The 22,660-nt window shown below is 43.5% G+C and overlaps 1 protein-coding gene across 4 annotated transcripts in view; it reads left to right on the top strand.

Moving 5' to 3' along the window:
- The first annotated feature begins 328 nt into the window (after positions 1-328).
- Positions 329-22,660, top strand: part of LOC140730474 (neurexin-1) — a 1,634,325-nt gene continuing 1,611,993 nt past the window's right edge. For 2 of the 4 annotated variants that reach the window (XM_073050928.1, XM_073050924.1), the window contains exon 1: positions 329-424. The gene's annotated coding sequence lies outside the window, so the exon portion shown is untranslated. Of the gene's footprint in view, positions 425-1,100; positions 1,122-22,660 lie in introns of those variants that run through there. The other 2 variants (XM_073050929.1, XM_073050926.1) reach the window with 2 other exon arrangements.

Raw genomic sequence — 22,660 nt, 5'->3', positions numbered from 1 at the left:
TACGCGCAAGAGTGTTTTTAAAGACTACATTTCCGGATAGAAATACTGTAACGGGAGTCTTACGCCTTTTATGAGTCAGTCTTGACAGGTCTGTCACTTAGGAAGGGGCGGGAAATAAAAATAACACAGGTAAACTGACAGTGATGCCACCCACCTTTCGGTAATTGCGACTTTAGCCATGATAATACATTTGGAAAAGGAGAGAAATAGTAGTTGAAGAGCTATTTTTGCACATTTTCCGTTATAAGCCTTGCCTGTCGTCGGCGCTGTGCGGCTGCGCGCGGGGCTGCTTCTCCTGCCCAGTTCTCGCAAGCGAGCGCTTGGCGCCAGTATCCTGCGCCCTTCACCGCCCTGCAGGTTAACCACTTTCCTCTACTCCACCTCAGTGGCACCCGCCCTGGCGAGCTTTTCCCGTATATTTTCAGTAAGTCACTGATGGGTTTTCTTTTATGGGGAGTAGAGGGTGGGGGTGGTGTTGGTAGTAGGAAAGGTGGATTTTCATGCTGTCTCAATGGTTTAACTTCATCGAGAGGAGTCAGCGAGAAAAAAAACATTACTGTTTTAACACAATTATTTTTAATTTAATGGGAGTAATCTGCATCAACTACCAGCGGTTCCGAGTACCAGAAGGCGGAGGTTCGCTATAATTTCAAAGCACTATTTTGACGTATAGGAATATAGATGGTATTCTCTTAACACAGATGTGGACTGGTGTGAAAATGCCAGTATTTCACTTTGTTAAAAATAAATGTTTCTTAACAATGAAATAAAGAAGCATGTGTCCCAAAGGCCAGCGTTCTTTCCTAGAAATAGTTTATGGCATCAGTTTAAGGTAAGCACAGACATCCTTTCAGGGCTCTTTCTCTCTGTGTCTCTCTCCTTTGCAGCCGTGTAGTGATAGCATTTGTTCATCATATCCATTAGCGGGGAAGCCCAGATTTAAGGGGTTGGCTTGAGGACAAAAAAAAATCCCGAAAGGTTTGACATCATTAATCCACCGCAAATGAAGATTTACATCTAATATCATAGCCGCTTTTGTGTTCTTGGTGCCCATCGTTGAGGGGGGAAAAGAAATGCGCATTTGCAACACAATATACAGTACAGGAGAGTGCGTGAACCAGGTGAGTGGTTAAAATCAGCCATCACTGTAGGAAGAGGTTGCAGATTTGGTCTGTGGATAGGGTGTTGTTCATTTTGCAGACTCCCGACCAACAATTCAAAGACATCAATGAGCGACCGAAATCCTCTCTTACCCCCCCCCCCCCCCCCCCCCACAGTTCCTACCTAACTCAAGGAGAACGGCTACTTAATGATTTATGGGATGAAATCCTTTTCAGTGGCATCAGATGAAAGATTTTTTTTGTTTGAGAGGAAAACGGAGTTGGTCATTGAATAGGATTTCTCTGCTTCAGTAGTATTCCAATGTTAAGGTCAACGTTTTGATCTGGAACGCTCACGATCACTGTGCAATTGTCTATGCCCGCTTTGAATCAGCGTTAGGTTTATTTATTTTGGCCGTTTCTTGTTATTTCGCCTAATAAGATACAGCTCTTTTTATAGGTTGGTCTAAAATTAGTTGTTATATGCAAATTTAAATTGTGTGTTACGTGACAATAAGTGTCCTTAGATGAGCATAGGCTGCTGTTTCCGAAGGCAGGAAGTCAGGAGGCAAAGTTAGCATGCTAGTCGCATATCGGTGGCGTTTTTTTTCCTTTAAAGAGTGTGTCAAACTGTAGCATTCTTTTGTCTCATAATTTCCATGCTGCATTTTACCGTGGTACATTCGTAATTAGATTTCCTGTCATGCTGCTCTTCAAGCATTTTTACAATCCAAGAAGGGTGTGATGGCTCATTAGGTGTCGTGTGAGGAAGCTAATAAGACATGTGAAAATCAAAGAGGGAAAAAAACGTGCTGAATATAAATACAAGCTAATTTCTTCAAACATGTCAACAAGTAAGGTTGTACCCGTCAATGAATGAAACATTGTTACCAAGATGTAAGCGTAGTGAAGCATGCCAGATGTATGACGACAATTGTAAAATCCACGAATGAAGCTAATTGAGTGTTTCGGCAAATAGCTTAAGTGGCCATGGAGCCAAAGGTCTCAATATACATTTTACAACGTTGCTTCAGTATATTATAGGATACACTTCAGTAATGAACTTTATTTTCATGTGAATGCAAATAAATGTGGCTAAGCCATGGTTTTCAGAATCAGTTTATGTTTTGCCTGGCCCACAGCTTTTAATATTTAATCTTTTATCAGTTTTTGTCACTTAACTCATCTTTCATTTTCTCCCATCCCTTCCATTCTCTGTGATCAACTAGGGTTCATTACAACATCTGTTAAATAGCACTTTTGACATAGTGAGATATCCCACTGTGTATCAAAGGAATATTATCAAACAAAATTTGACATGTTCGCATTAGGGTTGGTGAGAGATGTAGGTTGCAAGGATTGTCTTAATCTAAGACAGGATGAGAGTTTATGGCACTTCAGAGTCCAGCAGCTGGTGACAGGTAGTTTAAAATCAGAAATGCTTTTCAGAAAAAGATAAATTCAAATATTTAAGAGCATTGTAGGGATTAAGGGTGTTAAATAGAGACCTGCACTTTTATCAAGCTGTTAGAAAAAACTAGCAGCCAGTTTACACTCAGTAAGCTCCCAGGAATATTGAATAATGATTATGTAATCAATGTTTTAACAATGTTAGGTGGCGAATGAAGAAAGGCTGGAACAGTGAGGTTAATTCCCTTGCACGATTTAGAAGTATGGCATCAGGATCATTTCTGTCATCTGTTAGAGATGGGCAGGGCCTTGTTTTAGCAGCTCTTCTGAAAGTTGGCATCCCTGACTGCAGAACACCCCCTCAGTGCTGTATTGGAATGTCAGCCCAATTTTTTTTTCTTCAAGTCTCTCAAGTGCGATTTGGAACCTACAACCACATAATCCAGAGGTGAAATTGCTGCCAGCTGATTCACTCCGAAGTTCATTTGCAAAGGTACAAAAAATGAAGGCAGTTGCTTTTTGGGGGAATTTGTTAACTAATTCGTACTAAATATTCACCAAGCTGTCAAGAGTTCAGAACTACTCAAGGGATAGGGAGTTGGTGGTTGATCGAACAGTGTGGTCATATACATGTATGGAAACTGCCAGGTTTTGAAATGTTGTTGCTGATGGCTGTCATATAGATAAAAGGGCCCAAAGATCAATTATTTTTCCTCTACTTCTCCACTTCCTTCTCCTAATTTCCAAACACATCTCTAATCTTATACAGCACATTGTTGAATTTGTCACTTCATTCTTCCCAGATCAACTTTATCCATTCAAGAAACCTTGCTGTTTGCCAGATGTCCTTGACAGATCATAGCAAATGCATAGTAAATGAAATTCAAAAGCTGCAAGTGCTAGAAATCTGAAATGAAAGCAGAATATGTTGGAAGCACTCAATGTATCAAACCTGAAATGTTAGATTGACTTCTCTTTCCACAAATGCTGCCTAATCTACTGACTGATTTCATCATTTTCTACTTTTATTACAACAAATGCACATCCAGCAAGAAAGAATAGATAAATATTTGCTTCCATCTTCAACTACAGATAGGCTTTGCAATGCAGAAGATTCTCCACACAAGTGCTGCAGTAAGCTGAGAAAGAAGTTTCCCATTTTCTTAAGAACAATTAGTGATAATTCAATTCTGACCTGCAAATGATACCAATGTCCCATAAATTATTCACCACTCCAAAAATCCTAGTTTACCATAGTCTATTCCAGTCCACTTTATTACTATTTATGAACACAAGCCTGCACTAAATAAATATTGTGTATCATATTTAAGCTAAAACAATTAAAGGCTGGGTACATATCCCCTTTTATAAATTTTTAGTGTCTATTCTCCACATATTTGGCATTGTGGTAGTTCAAATCTATCCCGCATGATTATTGTTCTGACCATGACCACAATCAGATATGATTTAAACATGGTTGCCAATGGCTGTAAAGGACAATCTCAGTACTAGGTCGGGATGGTTGGATGCAGAATGCAGGGTAACAGCAGGAGGACTAGTGAAATAGTGATCATGGGATCAGAATATTGTCTTATTGAATGAATATAATGAATTTCTGATTCCCTTGTGATAAGGCTTCATCAGTTCTAATCTGTTGAGGATTATTGCATCGTCTGATTTATTTGATTCCTGATATACATTGTAATAACAGCCTGAACTCATATGGAATAAATGTAAGTTCCAGTGTAACATTCAGATGTCAGTTCTGTTTATGCTGCTATGAAAGCTGCCAGTTATTGTGTTATGATTTGAGCTGCAGGTATTGAAATTGAGATGGCTAGCATATTCCATACTGGGAGGATAAATTCCAGCTTCCAACAAAGCCTGTTACAGAACTGGGCTTCTCTCCCATGTTCCTTGCCATTTCATGCATGTTTGCAGTTAGGATATCTGATATTCGAAGCATCTTATTAAACATGTCCATCAGCCTTCTCCATTTAAGTTCTCATCTAACTATCTGGACTCGTATGTTGGTGATTTACCCTTAGGCTGTCCCCAGCATAAGAAGTTGTTTGCCCTCTCAGAATGGCATTGACAGTTGAAGCCCTGTTGCTTGGCGGTCAAATTTGTCGCTGAAATTTATGTTTGTGGTTGTCTTTAATACTCTTAGGAGTTACACAGCACAAAAACAGGTCCTTGGATCCATTGAATACTTGTTTGCAATTAAGTAGCCATTTATACTAATACCATTTATTCTCCTCCTGTTCACATTAACTTCCCTGACATTCTGCACTCACCTATGTTCCAGAGGCATTTGACAATGACCTGATAACCTACTAATCACACATTTTTGAGATGTGACAACACACAGCACCATGTGCTTGTAAGCAAACGGTTCAGACACCAGACAGACAGCACACAAAGTCAGGATGAGCCTGGCTCACTGGTGATAAAACAGCAACTCAGCTACCTGTGTTAGTGTGCTGCCCATTTAACTGTGCCATTGATTTGCCGTTGCTCTGAGGCATATAAACCATTCAAAGTACTTGAGCTATTACAAAATGCATGTATCATCTAATTAAATTACATTTAATAAATTTAAACCAACTAAATTATATTAATTTTAAAAAGTAATCATACTGAGCATGGCGTTTTCTCAGCAGTCATTTCATCTGTAGGATCAGCTGACAAAAGCTAACTTGTTAACTTAGTAAACTGACAATTAGCAGGTGTAATAATATAAAGGAGTATTATTGAAGGAGCAAAAAATAGAATTACATGAGGTAGTGTGATGTTAAAGGACTTGAACACAGGCAAGAAAATAAACAAAATATTAAGAAAAAAGAAAAGGCATGATCATCTTTTCAGGAAATAATGACTGAGTTCTATGTGTGTTTGTGCAAAGCATTGCAAACAAAATGAGAGAGTTAATATTATTGTAAAGATAATAAAATGTTATAATTAAGATAATATTGCAGCTGTATTAAGGAAGTAGCTTAGCTCTGGATTTAACAGGATTGGAACTGCTATTTCTGGTTAGACCATTTTCATAGAGTTGGGAAGGTGTGAAGGCAGTGTTTGCAAAGGATTCTGTTACAGTGCTAGAATTTTTAGGGGATTCTAGGTTGTTAAATCAAAATCAATATGGATATATTTGAAAATCCTAAAATTACATTGTACTAAATTTGGGCTTTTTGTGCCCATATTGTCTCTCTAATGAAATTACCCAATTAATTGCATTACCCTGCTTACTCAAAGGATAACATACCTTACTTCCAAGCAATAAAAAAAGTCAAATAATGCCATTGAATTTCTCCCACTCTTTCATTATTTCATCTGTCAATCACAACAATGTGCCATGTACTTTGTTTACCATCACTTCAGCCACCCTCGTATTGTTAATTCATATCTCAGTCACACTGTCTGATTGAACAAGATGTTCTAATTTTTAAGCTTACTTGGTCATACTCCGTGCATACTTTTCATTTCAATAATTGTGTTCATGAAAGGTTTTGACTATGTTTTACACTGATCGATTCTGTACTGTTAGTCCCTCACTAAATTTTTAGATCTCCAGTGCAGTTTATGCTTTAAGTATGCTTTACTATTGCATATGTGTCATTAGTATCATGTTTCTCACTCATTTTTAAAAGATCTCCTAATCACCTGCTTTATATTTGTAAGTCAATCAAGTCTCTGTTTATCCACCTGTTCACACTTCTAATTTACTTCCTCCAAGCCACACTTCAACTTTTTGATCTTTAATCCTTCAGCAGACACTAATAAGACCATAAGACATAGGAGCAGAATTAGGCCATTTGGCCCATTGAGTCTGCTCCACCATTTCATTATGGCTGATCCAATTCTCCTCTCAGCCCCAATTTCCTGTCTTCTCCCTGTATCCCTTTATGCACTAACTAATTAAGAATCTATCAACCTCTTTCTTAAATCTATATAAAGACTTAACCTTCACAGCTGCCTGTAGCAAAGGATTTCACAGATACAACACTCTCTTGATAAGAAATTCCTCCTCATCTCTATTCTCAAAGGGCACTCCTCTACTCTGAAGTTGTGTCTGCTGGTCTTAGACTCTCCCACCATAGAAACCATCCTCTGCACTTCCACTCTATCAAGTCCTCTCACTGTTCGATAGGTTTCAATGAGGGCATCCCACATTCTTCTGAATTCTGGTGAAAACAGGCCTAGAGCCATCAGATGCTCTTCATATGATAAGCCATTCAATAATGGAATCATTTTTGTGAGGATTCTTTGAACTCTCTCCAGTTTCGGCATATCCTTTCTAAGATAAGGGCTCCAAAACTGATCACAATACTCCGTGAGGCCTCATCAGTGCTTCATAAAATCTCACCGTTATATCCTCGCTCTTATGTTCTCGTCCCCTTGAAATGAATACTAACATTGCATTTGCCTTCCTAACCACAGACTCAATCTGCAAATTAACTTTTAGGGAATCCTGCACAAGGACTCCTAAGGACCTTTGCACCTCAGATTTTTTGTATTTTCTCTCCATTTAGTAAATAGTCAACCTTTTCATTTCTTCCACCAACGTGCATATCCACAAACTCCCTGACACTGTGTTCCATCTGCCATTTATTTGCCCATTTTCCTAACCTAATTCCTCAAAACTACCTGCCCTTCCACCTACCTTTATATCATGTGCAAACTTTGCAACAAAGCCACCAATTCCATCATCCAAATCATTGACGTATGATGTAAAAAGAACTGATCCCAACACACTACTAGTCAATGGCAGCCAGTCAAAAAAGGTTCTCTTTATTCCCACTCTTTGCCTCCTGCCAATCAGCCACTGATAGAATCTTTGCAGTAATACCAAGGGCACATAGCTTGTTAAGCACCTTGTCAAAGGCCTTCTGAAAATCCAAGCACACAACATAAACCAATTCTCCTTTGCCTATTCTGCTTGTTATTTCTTCAAATAATTCCAATAGATTTGTCCTGGAAGATTTTCCCTGAGGAAACCATGCTGACTACTGCCTGTTTTATCATCTGCCTCCAAGTACCCTGAGACCTCATCCTTAATAATTGATTCCAACATCTTCCCAACCACTGAGATCAGTTTAACTGGTCTATAGTTTTCTTTCTTCTGCCTCCTCCATTCTTGAAGAGAGAAGTGACATTTGCAATTTTCCAGTCTTATGAAACAATTTCAGAACCTAGTCATTCTTGAAAGATCATTTCTAATGCTTCCACAATCTCTTCACCCATCTCTTTCAGAATGCTGGGCTGTACACCATCTGGTCCACGTTAGTTATCTACCTTCAGACCTTTCGGTTTCCCAAGAATCTTCTTTCTATAATGGTAACTTCACACACTTCATGACCCCTGATACCTGGAACTTCCACCGTACTTCCAGTGTATTCCACAGTGAAGACAGATGCAGAATACCTATTCAGTTCATTTGCTATTTCATTGTCTCCCATTACTACCTCTCCAGCATCGTTTTCCAGCGGTCAGATACCCACTCTCGCCTCTCTCTTACATTTGATTTTTCTTTCTTGTAGCTTGTTCATTACTATAAATGTTTTACACAATATTATGGTCTGTTTTTCTCAATGCTCTGCCAAGTGATGTTGCCCCCCCCCCCCCCCCACCCCCAGGACCAGATTCTTCCTTGCTTCTAGGGATGAAAAGTGTTCCAGTTGAACAGTTCTCTTGCTCATTTGTACTTATTATTGGATATTTGCACTATTAATACTCTAATAGGATAACTTAATTCTTCTATTATTTCATTGTTCTTCTGTCTGCAAATTGTTTGCAGTCTCCTGTAATCATGTTTATTGTTGTTAGTTTATTATTGTTTCAAGTTACAGTGCAAAGCTTTTGTTTTGCTTACCTTCTAGACAGATCATGCCATACATAATTATCATGGTAGTAAAATGAAAACAATGTGGCAGAGTTGTGGTTGCAGTTACAGAGAAAGTGCAGTGCAGGTAGACTGATAAGGGGCATAATGAATTATTGTGGGAGATCAAGTTCATCTTTTAGCATACAAGAGGTCTGTTCAAGAGTCTGATAAATTGTCTTTGAGTCTGACATTCATATTCTCAGGCTTTTGTATCCTCTACCCAACAAGAGAGGGGACAAGATAGAGAGAGTAGGGTTGGAATGAGCTGCTTTCCCAAGGCACCTGGAAGTAGAGATGGAGTCAGTAGAGGTGAAGTTGATTTGTGTGATGGACTGTGCTGCATTCACAACTCTCTGCTCTACCACAAAAAATTGAAGTTGTCATGCCAAGCTGGATGTATCTTGATTTGGATGCTTATCCAGATAGGAGTTTTTTTTTAATATTCCAGTTATCTTTTGAAAATGTGTATAACTTTTTTAATGTTTTTGTTTGTGAATGTTACTTGCATATGCTGGTATGAGCCTGTGATCTTGCTGGAAATAAGTTTTCATTGCACTTGTACAAATGTTAATGAACTTCTGACTTTCTGTAGTGCATCTTTAAAAATTGGTAGGAGTCATAAGACCATAAAACATGGGAGCAGTACTAGGCAACTCAGTCCATTGAGTCTGTACCGCTGTTTCATCATGGTTAACTTATTATCCCTCTCAACACCATTCTCTATTCTTCTCCCCATAGTCTTGGATGTTCTGACTAACTGTGAACCTATCAGCCTCCACTTTAAATAAACTTGGTCTCCGCAGCTGCCTGTAGCAATGAATTCCTCAGATTCACTAGCAGGTTTGCTGGTGGTATGGAGGTGAGTTAAACTCGAGTTGCAGGGAGATGAGAATCAGAGTGCCGGAACAGATAGTGGAGAGGTTCAAAAGTCAGGAATCAAAAGGTTGAGCATGGTGCAACTTATGTCCTGTGATGTGTGTATTTCAATGCAGGAAGTATTGTAGGAAAGGCAGAATGAGCCCAGGGCATGGATCAACACATGGAATTATGATTTTGTAGCCATTCGTGAGACTTGATTGCAGGAGGGGCGGGACTGGCAGCTTAGTATCCTGGGGTTCCATATTTTAGATGTGACAAAGCAGGACGGATTAAAGGAAGATGGGTTGCGTTACTAGTCATGGAAAATGTCACAGCAGTGCTCATTCTGGGCAGACAGAAAAACTTGTCTAGTGAGGCATTATGGGTGGAACTGAGGAATAGGAAAGATATGACCATGTTAATGTGGCTGTATTACAGAACACGTTGACGCGGCTGTATTACAGACCACACAACAGTCTGCGGGAATTAGAGGTACAAAAGCGTAGAGAGATCACAGACTGCTGCGAGAAACACAAGGTGACTTTTAATTTTCCAGGAATTGACTGGGATTCCCATATCGTAAAAGGACTGGATGAGGTGGAGTTTGTCAGATGTGTTCAGTAAAATTACCTTAATCAGTATGTAGAAGTCCCAGTGAAAGAGTACCCAATCTGCTATTCAGGAATAAGACAGGGCAGGTGACAGCAGTTTGTGGAGGATAACATTTTGCATCTTGTGATCATAATGCCATTAGTTTCCAAGATGGCGCCAGTGAGCTTTGGTGATTTTTAGTAGGTGCAGAAAATTGTTCCAGCTTTCCCCTTAGAGATACTGTTGAACTACTTTCACTGAAATCTGCAGTGTTTAAATTTCCTCTTAACAGTGGACTTTGAAATTGCATCAATGATCTTCAATTCTCGTGGTTGATGATTAAATGTGGAGCAGTTAAGTGCAGTCATTAAGAGTTAGTACTACGGTGGAAATGCGGCAGGAGGGTGGAATTCAAATCAGGCCTCCTGTACCCAGCATCCTGTTGGCAAATATGCAGTCGCTGGAAAATCAGACTGAAGATCTCAGGGCAAGGTTGTTGTATCAGATGCAGATCTCAATGGTTTGTTTTACTGAGGCTTGGCTATCAGTGGATACATGGGATGTAGCGGTCAAACCAGAAAGTTTTATGATTTTCAGAATGGATCGAACTGTGAACTTCGGAAAGGAAAAAGGTGGTGGAATGTGCTTTTTTGGTAATTCTTTTTGGTGTATTGACATGGATATTATATCGACTTCTTATTCCCCTAGGTTAGAACACAATGATTAAATGTAGACCATTCTAATTGCCTCGGGAGTAATCATCCATGATCCTGACCGCAATTTATATTCCACCAGTGGCTGACTATAAGAATGTTCTTGTGACACTGCATGATGCCATTTGCAGACAAGAAACAGCCCAATTGATGCATTTCAAGTCATAGTCGGTGACTTCAACCAGGCCTGTTTGAAGAAAACCCTGCCCAATTATCACCAGTATATAACCTGTTGCACCAGCAGTCTAAAGCACTAGACCACTGCTACACTATGATAAAGAATGCCCATCGTTCCTTTCCTGGATCACATTTTGGCAAGATGGATCATTTTGGCTCTTCTCCTACTACCTGCAGAAAGACAGAGCTTAAAAAGCAAGGCTCCAGAGATTAGGACAAATAAGAGGTGGTCATAGGAGGCAGAAGAACAATTACAGGATTGCCTTGAGTCAGTGGACTGGGCTGTGTTCAGGTACTCATCTATGGGCCTGAATGACTTCAGCAGGGTTGTAACAGACTTTAATAAAATAACTGTAGTTGAGTGAGTCCCCATGAAATCATTCATGGTTTTCCTCAGTCAGAAGCCCTGGATGAACAATGAAATCTGGAATTTGCTGAGGTCCAGATCAGAGGTGTTTAAGTCTGGAGATCAAGAATGCTGTATGAGGTGCAGATGTGATTTCTGGAAAGCCATCTCATGGGAAAAGTGGAGATTTTAGACTAGATGAAAATCATTGAGGGAGGCTTGATGGCTGTGGCACGGTTTGAATGCCAAGCCTCCTACAAAGTTAAGTCAAGTGACATGGACAGTAGAGCTTCACATCCAGATTAACTCAATTCCTTCTATGCTCACTTTGACTACCAGAACATTGAGGAACAATCATGGATACTCACATCTCCTGATGATTCTTTGGTCTCTATCGGAAGGTGATGTGCTGACTGCCTTCAAGAGAGAGAATCCGAGGAAAGCCTCCGGTCTAGATGGAGTATCTGTCCGAGTACTGAAGACCTGTGCCTACCAATTGGCTGGTGTATTCACTGATATTTTCAACCTCTCACTCCAGCAGTGTGTGGAATTTACCTGCTTCAAGCAGGCTTCAATCGTACTGGTGCCCAAGAAGAGCATGGTAACCTGTCTAAATGACGATGGTTTAGTGGCACTTGCATCCACAGTGATGAAGTGTTTTGAGAGGCTGGTGTTGAAGCATATCAGCTCCTGTCTGAGTGGTGACTTGGATCCACTATAACTTGCCTACTGGAGCAACAAATCCACTGCAGGTGCCATCTCATTGGCTCTACACCCAACCCTGGAACATCCCGACAGCAAAGGTGCATACATCAGGATGCTCTTTATCGATTATGGCTCAGCATTTAAAATCATCATCCCTTCAAAACTAATCAGTAGACTCCAAGATCTGGGCCTCAATACCCCGTCATGCAATTGGATCCTGGATTTACTTGCGGAACCCAATCAATTTGGATTGGTAAACACATCTCCATAATTTCAATCAGTGCAAGTGCACCACAGGACTCTGCTCAGCTACCTGAATCTACTCACTTTACAACTATAACTGGGTGGCTAAGTACAGCTCCAACACTACATTCAAGTTTTCTGATGACACCACTGTTGTGGGCCCTGTCATAGGTGGTGATGAATTGGCATACAGGAGGGAGATTGAAAGTTTGGCTGAGTGTTGTCAGAACAACAACCTCTCAAGACTAAGGAATGAATTGTAGACTTCAGGAGAGGGAAACCAGTGGTCATGAGGCAGTCTTCATCGGAAAATCAGAGGTGGAGACAGTTATTAACTTGAAATGCCTGGGTGTCACTATCTCAAGAGAAACTGTCTTGGACCCATCATACAAATGTAATTGCAAAGAAAGCACAACAGTGCCTATGCTCCCTCAGGAGTCTGTGGAGGTTCAGCATGACCTCAAAAACCTTGTCAAACTTCTATAGATGTGTAATGGAATGTGTATTGCCTGGCCGCATCACGGCCTGGTATGGGAACACCAATGATTTTGAACAGAAAATTCTACAAGAGTTAGTGGAATTGGCCCAGTACGTCAAAGGTAAAGTCCTCATCCACGTGAAATGCTGTTATAGGAAAGCAGCATCTATCATCAAAGATCCTCACCACCCAGACCATGCTGTTTTCTCGCTGCTGCCATCAGGCAGAAGGTACAAGTGTCTCGGGACTCACTCCACTAGGTTCAAGAACAGTTACTATCCTTCAACCATCAGGCAGGCTCTTTGGACAAAAGAGGATAACCACACGTATCTATTGAGATGTTCCCACAACCAGTGATCATACTTTAAAGGCTCTTTATCTTGCTATTTCATGCTTTTTTATTTATTGGTATTTATTTATAGTTGCATTTCAACAGGTTGTGTCTTCTATGCTTTTCATCTTTCATTGATGCTGTTTACAGTTACTTTTCTATAGATTTGTTGAGTACACCAACACGAGAAAAAATCTCAGGGTTGTATGTGGTGACATGTATGTAAACTTATAGATGTTATTTTGAACTTTGAGTAAATACGGAAAAACTGGGTTTGGTTCACAGATTGAGATTCTAAATCGGAGGAAGGCCAATTTTGCTGGTGTCAGAAAGGATCTGGCAAGTGTGGATTGGGATGGGCTGTTTTCTGGCAAATGTGTACTTGGTAAGTGGGAGGCCTTCAAAAGTCAAATTTTGAAAGTACAAACTTGAATGTGTCTGTCAGAATTCAAGGTAAATATGATCAGTTTAGGAACCCTTGGTTTGCAGGAGATTTTGAGGCCCTGGTTAAGAAAAAAAAGGTGCATAGCAAGTATAGGCAGCTAGGTGGTTATGGAGTATACGAAATGCAAGAAAACACTTAAGAAATCAAGAGGCATGAGATTGCCCTAGCAGACAAGGTGAAGGGCCAGGATTAAGGAATCTTAAGGCATTCTACAGATATGTTAAGAGCAAAATGATTGTAAGGGACCAGATTGGTCCTCTGGAAGATCAGAAAGGTAATAAATGCATGGAGCCAAAAGAGATGGCAGAGATCTTAAATTAATTTTTGTGTCTGTATTTACTCAGGAGACTGACACAGAGTCTATAAAAGTGAAGTAAAGCAGCATCAACTTCTTGGACCCTATACAAGTTACAGAGGAGGAGGAGGTGTTTGCTGTTCTGAGGCAAAGTAGGGTAGATAAATCCCCAGGGCCTAACAAGATGTTCTCTCTGACTCTGTGGGAGGCTAGTGCAGACATTGCAGAGGCCTTCGCAGAGATATTTAAATCATCCTTCGTGACAAGTAAGGTACCAGAAGACTGGGGGATTGCTAATATTGTTCAGCTGTTTAAGAAAGGTTATAAAAATAAACCAGGAAATTATAGGATGGTGAGCCTGACATCAGTAGTGGGAAAATTATTGGAAGATATCCCAAGGGACCAGATATGAGTATTTGGATGGACATGGACGACTAGTCAGCAGGCTTCATGCATGGTAGGCTGTTTCTAACCAATCTTGTAGAGCTTCCCTTATTCAAGAAAGGGATTAGAGATATCCCAGGAAATTATAGACCAGTGAGTCTTACTTCAGTGGTTGGTAAGTTAATGGAAAAGATCCTGAGAGGCAGGATTTATGAATGTTTGGAGAGGCATAATATGATTAGGAATAGTCAGCATGGCTTTGTCAATGACAGGTCGTGCCTTACGAGCCTGATTGAATTTCTTTGAGGATATGACTAAACACATTGAAGGTAGAGCAGTAGATGTAGTGTATATGGATTTATTGTAGTCAAGCAACATAACTTGGAAAAATACTTGTTGCGCAAGAATCATCCTTTAGTTAGCTATTAGTTGCTAGAAAGGCATAATAGCACTTTGCTGTGGTCACTGGAGAGTCACTGCCACTACTTGCCCTGTTCTGAGCTTCAAAACGTAATTGTAGCAGGTGGGATATTTCAAGGAGAGAATTATCTTTTTTGATTGATATTTCATTGATGTTCTCACATGTTGTACCTGAAGCAACATGTGAGACATCTGAGACAGGTTGCTGTCTGAATATCATTGATGGATGCAGCTTTCTTTGGTGAGCATTTCTCTTCCTACTATTCCTGGAGATCTCTTTTTTTTCTGTTCTCAATGCCATCTGGGCATTTTTCCCCACACATGCTGTATTCTGAAGGGAATAGCAAAGAATGATATTTGTCTCAGAAAAATTGACTTAATTCTTCAGCTTTGACATCACCAAATAATCTTTTACCATCTGCCACATGACTTTGAGCAGACCTTTGTAACTTGAAATAGCTGCGGAAGCACTTCCCTGTTGCTGAGCACATGCTTCACCTTGGTGATATAAGAAATAGCAATGGCTATTGTTTTGAATTCCAACCTAGCAGTGCTGATGTCAATTTGCAATTCATGCTCATCAATATTATCAACTACCTGTCTAGATTTTGTTGAGAAAGCTTCATTTTGCGAACATTAACACCCACACCAATGAAAGTTGCCCCATTACTTTTATGTGTGATGCTATTGTAATTCTGAAGTGCTTGTCTCTGCTTTTGTCCTATTTATTGCATCTTCCTTATCTAGTTCTATGATTATTTTTGTTCAATACTAATGTTTTAATTGTTTCCTCTTTGCCAGTATTAGGTTTCCAGTAATATTCCTCTCCATGCCAGTTTTTAAGAAATTTGAGTACCACACACTCAGAATAGTAATATGACAGATAATTTCCATGGAATATAGAACAGCACAGGAACACACTCTGGGAACACATTCAGCCAACAATGTTGTGTTGAACCAGTTAAAAAGCAAATCAAAAACAACCAAACATTTATCCCTCTGAGCTACACCATGACCATATCCCTCGTTCTTCCTTACATCCATTTGCCTGTCTAAACATCACTTAAAAGCCACTGATGTATTTGCCTCTATCAACATACCAAGCTGCACATTCCAGGCAATCAGCATTCTGAGTTTAAAACCTTACCCCTTACACCCCCTTTGAACCTACCATCTCTCTCCTTCAATGCATGCCCTCTGGTTTAAGCATTTCAACCTTGGGGAACAGATGCTCTCTATCCACTCTATTTATGCTTCTCATAATCTTATAAAATTCTATTTTATCTCCTCTCAGCCAGAGAAAACAATCCAAGTTTATCCACCCTCTTGTGATAGCACATGCTCTCTAAACCAGATAGTATTCTGGTGAACCTCTTCTGCACCCCTCCAAAACCTCAACATCCTTCCTGGAGTGGGGAGACCAGAACTGCATGAAGTACTCCAATGTCGCCTAACCAGTGTTTTACAAAGTTGCAACATAATCTCCTGACTTTTGAACTCAATGCTTCGACTAATAAAAACAAGTATTCCATAAGCCTTCTTAACCACTCTATCGACTTGTGTAGCCACTTTCAAAGAGCTATGAATTTGAATCTCAGGATCTATCTGCTAAGCAACCATGTTAAGAATCTTGCCCATAAGTGTACTGCCTCCTTGCATTTTCCCTACTGATGTGCAACACCTTGCATTTATCTGGGTTAAGCTCCATCTGCCATTTCTCAGCCCACGTCTGCAACCAATTTATATCGTGCTATATTCTTTCCCAGTCTTCTACACTATAGACCATAAGGTATAGGAGCAGAAGTAGGCTGTTCATCCCATTGAGTCTGCTCTGCCATTCAATCATGGGCTGATCCAATTCTTCCAGTCATCCCCATTCCCCTGCCTTCAACCCATACACTTTGATGCCCTAGCTAATCAAGAATCTATCTATCTCTGCCTTAAATGTACCCAACGACTTGGCCTCCACAGCTGCTTGTGGCAACTAATTCCACAGACTTCCCACACTCTGACTAAAGTAATTTCTCCACATCTCTGTTCTAAATGGATGCCTTTCAATCCTGAAGTTGTGCCCTTTTGTCCTAGACTCCCCTACCATGAAAAATAACTTTGTCATATCTAATCTGTTCAGCCCTTTTAACATTCAGAATGTTTTTATGAGCTCCCCCCCCCCCCCATTCTCCTGACCTCCAGGGAAGAGCTGCCAGATGTTCCTCATACGGTAACCCTTTCATTCCTGGAATCATTCTTGTGAATCTTCTCTGAACCCTCTCCAATGTCATTATATTCTTTCTATCCAGAACTCCACCAATCTTGGTATCATCTACAAGTTTACTAGCCAACCCATCTACTTTTTCATCTGGGTTATTTATATACATCACAAACAGCAGAGGTCCCAGACAGATTCCTGCAGAACTCCACTAATTACAGACCTCCAGCTTGAATAAGTCCCTTCCACCACTAACCTCTGTCTTCTATGTGCAAGCCAGTTCTGAATCCAAACAAACAACTCCCCATGGACCCCATACATCTTAATCTTCCAGATAATGAGGGATTTTGTCAAAAGCCTCACATCCATGTAGACAACATCCACTGATCTACTTTCATAAATCTCTCATCACCTGGTCAAAAAAACTCAATCAAGTTGGTAAGACATGACCTGTCCTGCACAAAGCCATGTTGGCTTTCCCTAATTGGGCCTTGCATTTCCAAATGCTCGCGTGTCCTAGCTCAAAGAATTTTCTCCAGCAATTTCCCTGCAACTGACAAGAGACTTGCCGGTCTTTAGTTCCCAAGATTTTCCCTTGTTCCCTTCTTAAATAGAGGTACATTAGCCACTGGACATTGGATCATTTCAGACAGCTGCAGCATATCTCAATCTGATCGTCACCACAGCATCAAAGATGGCTAAGAATGTCTTTCATCTTTGTTTTTTATTTCATTGAGTGAGAAGTATCATATTGGCTGCTGGGTTTTGCTAGAAACGTGGGCAGTTGGAATTTTAATAATCCAAACCTTTAAATTTATGGAATTGGTTTCCATTCCATAAATGCACAGCCAGGAAGAGTTTCTTGATAGTGAATGTCCTGTTTCCTGGCAGCATCCAGGACATGGTGATCATAAGAGAGTTTTCAGTAGCAGGACTGCCTTGCCCTGAAGGATGGGTCATGGAGAATTTCTGCACGTTCAGGTCAGTTTACATTCTAAGTGCATTAGATGAACACCAGTATAATTAGAGCTACTAAAGTACCAGGATGCCAAACAGTCTTCTCAAAATGACAGTCTGTTCTGCAAAAATATGAGAGGCCTTAAGAGGTGATGACACAAGTCAGCTGGTAGTTCAGCAGATGTTCAGAGCGGGCTATTCACTGTCAGGCATCATAATCTTTGCTCTTCATCATGATCATATCCTTTTTCTGCCAGTAGAAGTGGTGGGTGCAGGTTCAGTTATAGTACATGGATAGGAGGAACATGGAGGGCTATTGCCCAGGTGCAGGTTAACATAGAACATAGAATAGAACAGCACATTACAGGCTGTTCGGCCCACAATGTTGTACTGACCCTCAAACCCTGCCTCCCATATAACCCCCCACCTTATATTCCTCCATATACCTGTCTAGTAGTCTCTTAAATTTCACTAGTGTATCTGCCTCCACCACTGACTCAGGCAGTGCATTCCATGCACCAACCACCCTCTGAGTGAAAAACCTTCCTCTAATATCCCCCTTGAACTTCCCTCCCCTTACCTTAAAGCCATGTCCTCTTATACTGAGCAGTGGTGCCCTGGGGAAGAGGCTCAGGCTATCTACTCTATCTATTTCTCTAAGTACCTTGTACACCTCTATCATGTCTCCTCTCATCCTCTTTCTCTCCAAAGAGTAAAATCCTAGCTCCCTTAACCTCTGATCATAATCCATCCTCTCTAAACCAGGCAGCATCCTGGTAAATCTCCTCTGTACCCTTTCCAATGCTTCCATATTATTCCTATAGTGAGGCGACCAGAACTGGACACAGTACTCCAAGTGTGGCCTAACCAGAGTTTTATAGAGCTGCATCAATACATCGTGACTCTTAAACTCTATCCCTCAACTTATGAAAGCTAACACCCCATAAGCTTTCTTAACTATCCTATCTGCCTGTGAGGCAACTTTCAGGGATCTGTGGACATGTACCCCCAGATCCCTCTGCTCCTCCACACTCCCAAGTATCCTGCCATTTACTTTGTACTCTGCCTTGGAGTTTGTCCTAGGAGTTTGATAGGACTAGGAAGAAAAATACCTTGGCATAGACCAAAATGGGCTGAAGGGTATGTTTCTGTGCTGTAGTGCTTAATGATTCTGTGGCTCTATCTCCTCTCCTTTTCCCATTCTTTGTGGTTGTTTGTTTCTTTGCTTCTGAGTCCAGATGCCATCCTTTTGGTTTTAGACAAAATGGAATTGAAGTACTGTGGCGACCCACTTTCTGCGCAGGCGAACCAGCTCACAAATAGCCAGCACGCGGGGAGAGACTTTGATAATGCACCTCTGACGTAATTTCTGCCCGGAGAGGGCGGGCGCTAGGGATTAAATGCCAGTACCACGAAGTTTGAATAAACTAGCCTCGAAACGACCTACCAACTGATAGATAGATAGATACTTTATTCATCCCCATGGGGAAATTCAACATTTTTTCCAATGTCCCATACATAGAGCGTGTCGTCTCTAGCTCTGTATGTAGTACATCGCTACATTGGTGACCCTGACGGTTCAAACGGGATTTGGACCAAAGATGACCGACTCTTCATCTGTTCACGCAGTTTCGCTAAAACTGCCGACTTTCTGGACGCTGCGACCACGCGTGTGGTTTAGCCAAGCAGAAGCCCAGTTCCAGATTCGGCAGATATCCTCTGATTCCATGCGTTACTACCACGTGGTGAGCGCCCTTGACCAGGAGACGGCTGCCCAGGTTGCGGATTTCATACAGTCGCCCCCAGAAGAAGGCAAATATGAAGCATTCAAAGCACTGCTCATTGGGACCTTTGGCCTCTCACGGCGTGAGCGGGGTGCCCGCCTGCTTCACCTGGACGGTTTGGGAGACAGACTGCCATCAGCATTGATGAATGAGATGCTGGCCCTGGCTGACGGACACAAGCCCTGCCTCATGTTCGAGCAAGCATTCCTAGAGCAACTGCCCGAGGACATACACCTGCTGCTGGACGACGCAGATTTCAGCGACCCCCGGAAGGTGGCGGCCCGGGCAGACGTGCTGTGGAAAGCCAAGAGGGAGAGCGTGGCGTCCGTCGGTCAGATTACCAGGCCACGCGCCCAACAGCAGACCAGACCAGGCCCAGCGGCGGGGGCGCACACAACACAGAGGCAGGAGTGAGGAGGCCAGTGAACAGTGGTGTTTCTACCACCAGCGGTGGGGCACAAAAGCCTGCCGTTGTCGCCCGCCCTGCAAGGGCCAGGGCAAGGGCCAGGGCCAGCTGCCGCTAATGACCATGGCGGCAGGCCGCCAGGACAGCCTCTTGTACGTCTGAGACAAACAGTCAGGACGCCACTTCTTGGTCGACACCGGAGTGGAAATCAGCGTCTTGCCCCCGACGGGGTACGACATCCCCAACAGGAAGCCAGGACCCACCCTGAGGGCCGCAAACGGCAGCACAATAAGGACCTACGGCACCCGCACAGTGCAGCTGGGGTTCGGCGCCAGCCGGTTCATGTGGGACTTCACACTGGTAGCCGTGGCCCAACCACTCCTGGGGGCAGACTTCTGGTGAGCTCACAGCCTGCTGGTCGACTTGCAAGGGAAAAGACTGGTACATGCCGAGACTTTCCAGACGTTCTCCCTGGGTGAAGCCAAGTTGCCGGCCCCACACCTGGACACCATCACGCTGTCAGACAATGAATTCACCAGGATCCTGGCGGACTTTCCATCGATTCTGGCACCGCAGTTCACGGCAGCCATGCCCAGACACGGGGTTCAGCACCACATCCCGACCAAGGGACCACCCCTCCACGCCCGCGCACGAAGGCTCCCCCCGGAAAAGCTCCGCCTGGCGAAGGAGAAGTTCAAGAGAATGGAGGAATTGGGGATCGTACGGAGGTCTGACAGCCCATGGGCCTCCCCCCTGCACATGGTGCCCAAAGCAGCTGGGGGTTGGAGACCATGCGGCAACTACCGCAGACTGAACGAGGCTACCACTCCAGACCGCTACCCCGTGCCGCACATACAGGACTTTGGAGCGAACCTGCACGGGGCAAGAATCTTTTCCAAAGTAGACCTCGTCCGGGGATACCATCAAATCCTGGTGCACCCTGAAGACATCCCCAAAACAGCACTTATCACCCCGTTCGGCCTATTCGAGTTCCTCCGAATGCCGTTCGGCCTGAAGAATGCCGCACAGATGTTCCAGTGGATAATGGATGTGGTGGGACGCGACCTGGACTTTGCGTTCATCTATTTGGATGACGTCCTTATAGCCAGCAGTAGTCGCCGGGAGCATCTGTCCCACCTCCACCAGCTCTACTCCCTCCTGAGTGATTTCGGCCTCACGATCAACCCGGCCAAATGCCAGTTCGGTCTCAATACCATCGCCGTCCTGGGCCACAGGATTACCAAAGACTGGGCAACACCTCTGCCCGCCAAGGTAGACGTGATCCGCCACTTTGCCCCGCCCAACACGGTCAAAGGCCTACAGGAGTTCGTTGGTATGGTGAACTTCTACCATCGTTTCCTCCCCTCAGCAGCCCGTATCATGTGCCCTTTGTACACCCTGATGTCAGGTAAAGGCAAGGACATTACTTGGGACGAGGAGGCCGCGGCCGCTTTCGTTAAAGCCAAGGAAGCCTTGGCAGATGTCGCGATGCTGGTGCACCCCAGAACGGGCGTTCCGACCGCACTCACAGTGAATGCATCCAACACAGCAGTCGGTGGGGTGCTGGAGCAACTCATCGAGGAGCGCTGGCAACCCCTGGCATTCTTCAGCCAGCACCTACAACCACATCGAACTCAAGTACAGTGCTTTCAACCGGGAGCTGTTGGCACTGTATCTGGCAATCCGGCATTTCAGGTACTTCTTAGAAGGCAGGCCGTTTAACGCATTCACAGACTACAAACCATTGACCTACACGTTCACGAAGGTGTCCGATCCCTGGTCTGCTCCCCAGAAGCGACATCTGTCCTACATCTCCGAGTACACGATGGACATCCAGCATGTCTTGGGAAAGGACAACGTCGTGGCGGACGCACTCTCCAGACCAGCTGTCCAGGCCCTGTCCCTGGGGGTGGACTATGCAGCACTGGCGGAGGCGCAGCAGGCAGACGATGAGATGCCCAGCTACAGGACCGCAGTCTCGGGTTTGCAACTGCAGGACTTTCTCGTAGGCCCAGGTGAGAGGACCCTCTTGTGTGAAGTGGCTAACGGCTAACCTCGCCCCATCGTCCCGGCAGCCTGGAGGCGGCAAGTTTTCGACTCCATGCACGGTTTGGCGCACCCATCTATCAGGACAACCGTCTGGCTGGTCTCCAGCAAGTTCGCGTGGCACGGACTTCACAAGCAGGTCAGTGAATGGGCCAGAACGTGTGTGCAGTGCCAAACAGCCAAGGTGCAGCGGCACACTAAAGCCCCGCCCCAGCAGTTCAAACCCACCCACCGGAGGTTCGACCACATTCATGTGGATATTGTGAGCCCCCTACCAGTGTCCCGAGGAGTGTGGTACCTCCTAACTATAGTAGACCGGTTCACGAGATGGCCAGAGGCGGTCCCACTCACCGACACATCTGCCGATTCCTGCGCCCGAGCACTGATCGCAACCTGGGTAGTACGCTTCGGGGGTACCGGCCCACATTACCTCCGACAGAGGCACCCAGTTCACCTCCAGCCTGTGGACGGCTGTGGCCAGTCTGTTGGGAACGCAGCTACACCACACTAATGCCTACCACCCACAGTCGAACGGACTGGTGGAACGCTTCCACCGTCACTTGAAGTCGGCTCTCATGGCCCGCCTGAGAGGACCTAACTGGGTGGACGAGCTTCCCTGGGTCCTGCTTGGAATTCGCACAGCGCCCAAAGAGGATCTGCACACCTCGTTGGCCGAGTTGGTGTGTGTCGCACCCCTGGCCATCCCAGGAGAGTTCATACCAGCCTCAAGGGGGCAAGAGGAAAAACCTGCAGCAGTCCTGGACAGACTACGCGAAAGGCTCGGCAACCTGGCCCTCGTGCCGACTTCACAGCACGGACGGGCCCCGACCCATGTACCCAAAGACCTGCAGGACTGTAAGTTTGTGTTTGTATGA

The sequence above is a fragment of the Hemitrygon akajei genome, chromosome 7 (assembly GCF_048418815.1).
Source record: "Hemitrygon akajei chromosome 7, sHemAka1.3, whole genome shotgun sequence".
In the NCBI taxonomy this organism is placed as follows: Eukaryota; Metazoa; Chordata; class Chondrichthyes; order Myliobatiformes; family Dasyatidae; genus Hemitrygon; species Hemitrygon akajei.
This window is presented reverse-complemented; position numbering and strand designations above follow the sequence as displayed.